The sequence below is a fragment of the Triticum dicoccoides genome, chromosome 4A (assembly GCF_002162155.2).
Source record: "Triticum dicoccoides isolate Atlit2015 ecotype Zavitan chromosome 4A, WEW_v2.0, whole genome shotgun sequence".
Classification (NCBI taxonomy): Eukaryota; Viridiplantae; Streptophyta; class Magnoliopsida; order Poales; family Poaceae; genus Triticum; species Triticum dicoccoides.
The window spans coordinates 580,149,093-580,159,982 of NC_041386.1; positions in this window are offsets into that span (position 1 = coordinate 580,149,093).

A 10,890-nucleotide genomic window follows, 5' to 3' on the forward strand; every position below is an offset into this window, starting at 1 on the left:
ATGATTGCTTTGCTCTTGTATCACTGTATTTACTCATACAAACTTATTTTTAAATTGAAGGATCCAATCAAAACTCCAATGGCACAGCAGGTATGTTCACGCATGTTTCTTTAACAGGTTTGCTCTTATCAATAGCTCTGTTGATTTCAATTTCAATTGTGTATACAGTTGACTTTCATATCATGCACATTACTAGCATCACAACAGAGCCAATAGTGTTGTTGTACATGTAGACCCGTGGTACCCATCTGAAATCTTGTTGTGCCGTGTTGTTTCCCACGCTTTGTATTCTTTCACTGCTTCTTTGTCTTGAACTTATATGATTTGAACCGTGTCTCTATTTTGATTTGGCAAGACAATGCAGTGACCATAGGACATAGATATATGTTTGTTTGATGCTTTTATTATGTACTAGTACTTGGCAATAGAAGCATTGGCCACCTTACTAATGAACTGGTTCACCGAAATGAGTTTCATATACTAGTACATGCTAAACTTGTTATGTGTCTGCTTGTTTCTTCTTTTAGAATGCTGACAGAATATTGGGGAAGAGTGCCTTATTAAGCAATGGTAAAGGAAGTAATGCAGATAAGGTTCAGGATAGTGACACATCCTTGTTAGTCTCCAACAAAGCTGATAAAACAGCTAAGGAAGACTATCTTGAAGACAACGAGACAACCCCAAAGTCCTGTCTTGGTTTAGCGTTTGAGTTACTGGCCACTACCGCTTGCACAAGCTATTCAAACTCACAGTCTGAATCAGTTCGGTTTCTTGAGTCTCAACTACAAGCTGAAAGACATCAACTAGCTGTGCTGTGACAAGAAGCGGAAGGACTGCGGAAGTCCCTGGAGCATTCAGATGCAAACTTTCTGGTGCAACAGCAAGCGTTGGAGGATTTTAGCGCCAAACAGGACAAAGCTAATCAGCTTGCTAAGCTTATTGCCAGCATGGTGGATACCCAGGATAACGTTTCTTGAGCTCTTCTAAAGTTGTTTCAGTTATGCTCTTGTTTTGCTGCCGCGTTTATTTGCACTGGTGGCCAATTTTGACGGCCAGTGTATGTAATGTGCTGCTTTGTTCCCTATATTTGCATTGGTGGCGAACTTTGATGCCCAGTAGATGTAATATGTGTAATAGCGGTAATAGGCTAGCATTAATTGCTTGCTTATTTATTTCCTTATTGTCTTGTTTAGTTGTTTGCTTGTAGTCACTGCAGTTCTTTTTCTGTTTTTTTCTAGTGGCCACAATAGCCTATTTTTGGTAACTAGGCCAAAATGATCATGGCAACACACGGACTGTTGTAACCATGGGCCTCCTGCAGGCCGTATGATCCATCGGCCTTCTATACGGGCCTTAGGGTCCATGGGCCTTCTACGGGCCGTAGGGTCCATGGGCCTTCTATGGGCCGTACGATCCATGGGCCTTCTACGGGCCGTACTATCCATGGGCCTCATACGGGCTGTAGGATCCATGGGCCTTCTACGGGGCGTATCATCATTTCGCCAATCATGGGCCATACTATTCGTGGACCATAATGGGCCGTTAATAGGCCATATTTGATAACTCTATGAAAACAGCCCAACGGGTTTTTTTACATGAAAACGGCCCAACGTATTAACGGTTCGCAAACGGGCCGACTGTAACGACGGGCTGAATTTGGCCCACAAGCAGAAAATGACAATAACGGGCCGTATGTAACCGAATGCTGCAAATGAGCCCAAGAATCAATGGGCCCTGAGAAGGCCGAAAGATAACTTGGGCTGGAAACGACCCAATGGAATAACGGGCCGTTAATGGGTATAAAGTTATACACTGTTCATTACGGGCCAGTTTCACCACGGGCCGTTAATGGGCCAAGAGTTACAAAGGTCCTCATATGTGCCGAAAGAAGTCATGGGCCACACATGGGCCGGAAGTTAAAATAGACTGAATCATATTGGACGGCCCAGATGATGCTACTGGGCCTAATTCGGATAGGGCGTAACGGGCCCTGGGTTAGCGGGTTGTAAATGGGCTATATGCGAACAGGCCGTTAACAGGCTTTATGTGGGCCGGCCCGTGATGTCTACTACACAACCTTCTTCTTGTAGACGTTGTTGGGCCTCCAAGTGCAGAGGTTTGTGAGACAGTAGCAAATTTCCCTCAAGTGGATGACCTAAGGTTTATCAATCCGTAGGAGGCGTAGGATGAAGATGGTCTCTCTCAAGCAACCCTGCAACCAAATAACAAAGAGTCTCTTGTGTCCCCAACACACCCAATACAATGGTAAATTGTATAGGTGCACTAGTTCGGCGAAGAGATGGTGATACAAGTGGTATATGGGTAGTAGATAAAGGTATTTGTAATATGAAAATATAAAAACAGCAAGGTAACTAATGATAAAAGTGAGCGTAAACGGTATTGCAATGTGTTGAAACAAGGACTAGGGTTCATACTTTCGCTAGTGCAAGTCTTCTCAACGATAATAACATAATTGGACCACATAACTATCCCTCAACATGCAACAAAGAGTCGCTCCAAAGTCACTAATAGCAGAGAATGAACGAAGAGATTATGGTAGGGTACGAAACCACCTCAAAGTTATTCTTTCCAATCAATCCGTTGGGCTATTCCTATAAGTGTCACAAACAGCCCTAGAGTTCATACTAGAATAACACCTTAAGACACAAATCAACCAACACCCTAATGTCACCTAGATACTCCAATGTCACCTCAAGTATCCATGGGTATGATTATATGATATGCATCACACAATCTCAGATTCATCTATTCAACCAACACATAGAACCTCAAAGAGTGCCCCAAAGTTCCTATCGGAGAATCACGACGAAAACGTGTGCCAACCCCTATGCATAGGTTCATGGGCGGAACCCCAAGTTGATCACCAAAACATACATCAAGTGAATCACGTGGTATCCCATTGTCACCACAGATACGCATGGCAAGACATACATCAAGTGTTCTCAAATCTTTAAAGACTCAATCCGATAAGATAGCTTCAAAGGGGAAACTCAATTCATTACAAGAGAGTAGAGGGGGGGGGAGAAACATAAGATCCAACTATAATAGCAAAGCTCGCGATACATCAAGATCATATCACCTCAAGAACACAAGAGAGAGAGAGAGAGATCAAACACATAGCTACTGGTACATACCCTCAGCCCCGAGGGAGAACTACTCCCTCCTCGTCATGGAGAGCACCAGGATGATGAAGATGGCCACCGGAGAGGGATTGCCCCCTCCGGCAGGGTGCCGAAACGGGTCTAGATTGACTTTCGGTGGCTACAGAGGCTTCTGGCGGCGGAACTCCCGATCTATTCTCCGTTCTGGAAGTTTTAGGATACGTGGGTATATATGGGTGAAAGGAGTACGTCGGTGGATCGAAGGGGGGGCCACGAGGCAGGGGGCGCGCCCCTACCCTCGTGAGCTCCTCCTTCATCTTCTGACGTAGGGTCCAAGTCTATCCGGTAGGTTTCCTTCCAAAAATAACTTCTCCAGTTGATTTCGTTCCGTTTCGACTCCGTTTGATATTCCTTTTCTTTGAAACACTGAAATAGGCATAAAACAGCAAATCTGGGCTGGGCCTCCGGTTAATAGGTTAGTCTCAAAAATGATATAAAAGTGTATAATAAAGCCCATAAACATTCAAAACAGTAGATAATATAGCATGGAGCAATCAAAAATTATAGATACGTTGGAGACGTATCAGCATCCCCAAGCTTAATTCCTGCTCGTCCTCAAGTAGGTAAATGATAAAAATAGAATTTTTGATGCGGAGTGCTACTTGGCATAATTTTAATGTGATTCTTCTTAATTATGGTATGAATATTCAGATCCATAAGATTCAAGACAAAAGTTCATATTGACATAAAAATAATAATACTTCAAGCATACTAACAAAGCAATTATGTCTTCTCAAAATAACATGGCCAAAGAAAGCTATCCCTACAAAATCAAATAGTCTGGCTATGCTCTATCTTCACCACACAAAATATTTAAATCATGCACAACCCCAATGACAAGCCAAGCAATTGTTTCATACTTTTGATGTTCTCAAACTTTTTTCAATCTTCACGCAATACATGAGCGTGAGCCATGTACATAGCACTATAGGTGGAATAGAATGGTGGTTGTGCAGAAGACAAAAAGGAGAAGATAGTCTCACATCAACTAGGCGTATCAATGGGCTATGGAGATGCCCATCAATAGATATCAATGTGAGTGAGTAGGGATTGCCATGCAACGAATGCACTAGAGCTATAAATGTATGAAAGCTCAACAAAATAAACTAGTGGGTGTGCATCCAACTCGCTTGCTCACAAAGACCTAGGGCATTTTGAGGAAGCCCATCATTGGAATATACAAGCCAAGTTCTATAATGAATGATTCCCACTAGTATATGAAAGTGACAACATAGGAGACTCTCTATCATGAAGATCATGGTGCTACTTTGAAGCACAAGTTTGGTAAAAAGATAGTAGCATTGCCCCTTCTCTCTTTTTCTCTCATTTTTTATTTGGGCATTCTCTTTTTCTTTTTTTATGGCCTCTTTTCTCTTTTTTTGGCTTCTTTGGCCTCTTTTATTTATTTATTTTCGTCCAGAGTCTCATCCCGACTTATTGGGGAATCATAGTCTCCATCATCCTTTCCTCACTGGGACAATGCTCTAATAATGATGATCATCACACTTTTATTTACTTACAACTCAAGAATTACAACTCGATACTTAGAACAAATTATGACTCTATATGAATGCCTCCGGTGGTGTACCGGGATATGCAATGATGCATGAGTGACATGTATGAAAGAATTATGAATGGTGGCTTTGCCACAAATACGATGTCAACTACATGATCATGCTAAGCAATATGACAATGATAGAGTGTGTCATAAACGGAACGGTGGAAAGTTGCATGGCAATATATCTCGGAATAGCTATGGAAATGCCATAATAGGTAGGTATGGTGGCTATTTTGAGGAAGGTATATGGTGGGTTTATGGTACCGGCGAAAGTTGCGCGGTACTAGAGAGGCTAGCAATGGTGGAAGGGTGAGAGTGCGTATAATCCATGGACTCAACATTAGTCATAAAGAACTCACATACTTATTGCAAAAATCTATTAGTTATCGAAACAAAGTACTACGCACATGCTCCTAGGGGGATAGATTGGTAGGAAAAGACCATCGCTCGTCCCCGACTGCCCTCATAAGGAACACAATCAATAAATAAATCATGCTCCGACTTCATCACATAACGGTTCACCATACATGCATGCTACGGGAATCACAAACTTCAACACAAGTATTTCTCAAATTCATAACCACTCAACTAGCATGACTCTAATATCACCATCTCCATATCTCAAAACAATTATCAAGTATCAAACTTCTCATAGTATTCAACACACTCATAAGAGAATTTTATTATTCTTGAATACCTAGCATATTAGGATTTTAAGCAAATTACCATGCTATTTAAGACTCTAAAAATAATCTAAGTGAAGCATGAGAGTTCATCTATTTCTATAAAATAAAACCACCACCGGTGCTCTAAAAGGATATAAGTGAAGCACTAGAGCAAATGATAAACTACTCCGAAAGATATAAGTGAAGATCAATGAGTAGTCGAATAATTATGCAACTATGTGAAGACTCTCTAACATTTAATAATTTCAGATCTTGGTAATTTATTCAAACAGCAATCAAAGCAAAATAAAATGACATCTAAGAATAGCAAACATCATGTGAAGAAGCAAAAACTTAGGATCAACCGATACTAACCGATAGTTGTTGAAGAAGAAAGGTGGGATGCCAACCGGGGCATCCCCAAGCTTAGACGCTTGAGACTTCTTGAAATATTATCTTGGGGTTCCTTGGGCATCCCCAAGCTTGAGTTTTTGTGTCTCCTTAATTCCTCTCATATCACGGTCTCCCTAAATCTCAAAAGCTTCATCCACACAAAACTCAACAAGGACTCGTGTGATAAGTTAGTATGAACCATTGCCAAAACCTTATCATACTCTACTGTAGCAAATCACTAAAATTATTATTCAACATTGCATGCTAAATTCCTCTGCATATTTAATAGTCCTATCCTCAAATAGAATCATTAAGGAAGCAAACATATGCAAACAATGCAAACATAACAGCAATCTACCTAAACAGCATAGTCTGTAAATAATGCAGCAACGTACATACTTCCCTAGCTCCAAAAATTATTAAAGAAAATTCCCACTCTAGTAAATTTATCAGAGCTTAATATGCAAAAGGTTTCAATATTTTATCACATTCTGACTTTTCTAGGGAATTATTGCAACAGCGGTAAACTTTCTGTTTTCAAACAGCAACATGTGGACTTCTAAAATAGGCATAGTAAAGGCTATCAATGCCACTTTTATTGAAATAAAAGATGCAGAACATTGTTATAAATAACATCAAGCAAATTCTAACAAAATAAATTGACGCTCCAAGCAAAACACATATCATGTGGCGAATAAAAATATAGCTCCAAGTAAAGTTACCGATGAACGAAGACGAAAGAGGGGATGCCTTCCGGGGCATCCCCAAGCTTAGGCTCTTGGATATCCTTGAATATTACCTTGGGGTGCCTTGGGCATCCCCAAGCTTAGGCTCTTGCCACTCCTTATTCCATAGTCCATCGAATCCTTACCCAAAACTTGAAAACTTCACAACACAAAACTTAACAGAAAACTCGTAAGCTCCGTTAGCGAAAGAAAACAAAACACTACTTCAAGATACTGTAATGAACTCATTCTTTATTTATATTGGTGTTAAACCTACTGTATTCCAACTTCTCTATGGTTTATAAACTCTTTTACTAGCCATAGATTCATCAAAATAAGCAAACAACACACGAAAAACCGAATCTGTCAAAAACAGAACAGTCTGTAGTAATCTGGATCAAACGTATACTTATGGAACCCATAAAATTCTCAAATAAATTGCTGGACCTGAGGAATTTACCTATTAATCATCTGCAAAAAGAATTAACTAAATAGCACTCTCCAATAAAAATGGCAGCAATTCTCGTGAGCGCTAAAGTTTCTGTTTTTTACAGCATGATCAACAAGACTTCCCCCAAGCCTTCCCAAAGGTTCTACTTGGCACAAACACTAATTAAAAGCATAAAACCACATCTAAACAGAGGCTAGATGAATTATTTATTACTAAACAGGAACAAAAATCAAGGAACAAAAATAAAATAGGGTTGCCTCCCAACAAGCGCTATCATTTAACGCCCCTAGCTAGGCATGATGATTTCAATGATGCTCACATAAGTGATATGAGTTGAAACATAAAGAGAGCATCATGAAGAATATGACTAGCACATTTAAGTCTAACCCACTTCCTATGCATAGGGATTTTGTGATCAAACAATTTATGGGAACAATAATCAACTAGCATAGGAAGGCAAAACAAGCATAACTTCAAAACTTTAAGCTCATGGAGAGGAAACTTGACATTATTGCAATTCCTACAAGCATATATTCCTCCCTCATAATAATTTTCAGTAGCATCATGAATGAATTCAACAATATAACCAGCACCTAAATCATTCTTTTCATGACCTACTAGCATAGAAAATTTACTACTCTCCACATAAGCAAAATTCTTCTCATTAGGGATAGTGGGAGTATCATAAGAGACTTGAATATTATAAATTGTTTCCACATTAAAAGAGTAATGTTCAGAAAAAGGGTAATCATAATCATGACAAGTTTTATAAATATAATCATCACTACTTTTTATAGCATATGTATCATCACAATAATTATCATGAGTAGGAGGCATGCTATCATCATTATGAATTTGCATACTAAAACTTGGGAGACTAAAAACATCATCTTCATTATTAAACATAGCATCCCCAAGCTTGGGACAAACATTAATTGCAGCAAATATATTCTCAAATATGTCATCCTCATCAAACATAGCTTCCCCAAGCTTGGGCCTTTTCATATTATAAGCATAATCACTCTCATCATTAATAGTATGGATAGCACCAATAGTATGGAAATTATTATATTCTTCCAAGCAAGTGCCAAAAAGATTTTCAAGATCATAAGAAGTATCATTATATTCCCAATCGTAATCATCACAACAAGCAATAGGCATACCGAGATCATCATCAAGTATATCATCTTCATTTTCATGAGGCACAACAATAATAGGAGCAACTTTATTTGGGAGAGATACCTTTTTACCCCTCTTCCTTTTTCTTTTCTTCTTCTTCACATCATGTGTGGGTTCAATCCTCCTTTTGGAGCTCCTTATCAATGAGATTGGTTGGATAGAAGGCTCCTCTTCGTTACCTGATTCATCATAAGAAATAATAGGAGAATATTGGGAAGTCTCTTCCCTTTCGTTAGCATTTTCTTCATCCTCTATTTGTTTTCTTTTCTTTATGTAGTTGGCAATATAAGGATTTTCAATGCAATTCACAGCAAAATACATATAAACCTTCTCTAGATCAATATCGAGGAATTTCTCAAGGTTATATTCTGGAATATGCTTAGTTTGACGTTTCAATTCTTCATAACCCAAAAGCAAACTTAGTTCATTATAATGCGCAAGGGAAATCAAGTCATCACAATTTTTGGACATGATTCAGTCATGAAACAATTTGATTTTGATATTTAAATGACCATGTTCATTGCAAAGTTCACAAGTACGGTAAAGATATTTTAAATTTTCAGCACTCACATCAAGACTTTCTGGAAACAATTTAGTTTCTAAATACTTATGCCTCTTGCAATATCTATCTTCCCTATTTGGTGTGTACTTACAAACCCAATGCACTCCACAAAAATTGACATGTTTATAGGAGGCATTTTCATCATAACTAGTGCAATCATCATTAGCATCATGGATGTTCAAAGAATTCGTACTAACAACATTGCAATCATGCTCATCATTCAAAGATTTAGTGCCAAACATTCTAATGCATTCTTCTTCTAACACTTTGGCACAATTTTCCTTTCCATCATACTCACGAAAGATATTAAAAAGATGAAGCGCATGAGACAAACTCAATTCCATTTTTTTGTAGTTTTCTTTTATAAACTAAACTAGTGATAAAACAAGAAACTAAAAGACTCGATTGCAAGATCTAAAGATATACCTTCAAGCACTCACCTCCCCGGCAACTGCGCCAGAAAAGAGCTTGATGTCTACTACACAACCTTCTTCTTGTAGACGTTGTTGGGCCTCCAAGTGCAGAGGTTTGTGGGACAGTAGCAAATTTCCCTCAAGTGGATGGCCTAAGGTTTATCAATCCGTAGGAGGCGTAGGATGAAGATGGTCTCTCTCAAGCAACCCTGCAACCAAATAACAAAGAGTATCTTGTGTCCCCAACACACCCAATACAATGGTAAATTGTATAAGTGCACTAGTTCGGCGAAGAGATGGTGATACAAGTGGTATATGGATAGTAGATAAAGGTATTTGTAATCTAAAAATATAAAAACAGCAAGGTAACTAATGATAAAAGTGAGCGTAAACGGTATTGCAATGTGTTGAAACAAGGCCTAGGGTTCATATTTTCGCTAGTGCAAGTCTTCTCAACAATAATACCATAATTGGATCACATAACTATCCCTCAACATGCAACAAAGAGTCGCTCCAAAGTCACTAATAGAGGAGAACGAACGAAGAGATTATGGTAGGGTACGAAACCACCTCAAAGTTATTCTTTCCAATCAATCCGTTGGGCTATTCCTATAAGTGTCACAAACAGCCCTAGAGTTCGTACTAGAATAACACCTTAAGACACAAATCAACCAAAACCCTAATGTCACCTAGATACTCCAATGTCACCTCAAGTATCCGTGGGTATGATTATACGATATGCACCACACAATCTCAGATTCATCTATTCAACCAACACATAGAACCTCAAAGAGTGCCCCAAAGTTCCTATCGGAGAATCATGACGAAAACGTGTGCCAACCCCTATGCATAGGTTCATGGGCGGAACCCGCAAGTTGATCACCAAAACATACATCAAGTGAATCACGTGGTATCCCATTGTCACCACAGATACGCACGACAAGACATACATCAACTGTTCTCAAATCTTTAAAGACTCAATCCGATAAGATAACGTCAAAGGGGAAACTCAATTCATTACAAGTGAGTAGAGGGGGGAGAAACATAAGATCCAACTATAATAGCAAAGCTCGTGATACATCAAGATCGTATCACCTCAAGAACACGAGAGAGAGAGAGAGAGAGAGAGAGAGATCAAACACATAGCTACTGGTACATACCCTCAGCCCCGAGGGAGAACTACTCCCTCCTCATCATGGAGAGCACCGGGATGATGAAGATGGCCACCGGACAGGGATTGCCCCCTCCGGCAGGGTGCCGGAACGGGTCTAGATTGACTTTTGGTGGCTACGGAGGCTTCTGGCAGCGGAACTCCTGATCTATTCTCCGTTCTGGAAGTTTTAGGATACGTGCGTATATATGGGTGAAAGGAGTACGTCGGTGGATCGAAGGGGGGGCACGAGGCAGGGGGGCGCGCCATAGGGGGGTGGGCGCGCCCCTACCCTCGTGAGCTCCTCCTTCATCTTATGACGTAGGGTCCAAGTCTATCTGGTAGGTTTCCTTCCAAAAATAACTTCTCCAGTTGATTTCGTTCTGTTTCGACTCTGTTTGATATTCCTTTTCTTCGAAACACTGAAATAGGCATAACACAACACATCTGGGCTAGGCCTCTGGTTAATAGGTTAGTCCCAAAAATGATATAAAAGTGTATAATAAAGCCCATAAACATTCAAAACAGTAGATAATATAGCATGGAGCAATCAAAAATTATAGATACGTTGGAGACGTATCAGCCCGCCACCTTTTGACCAAGTCAAACGGG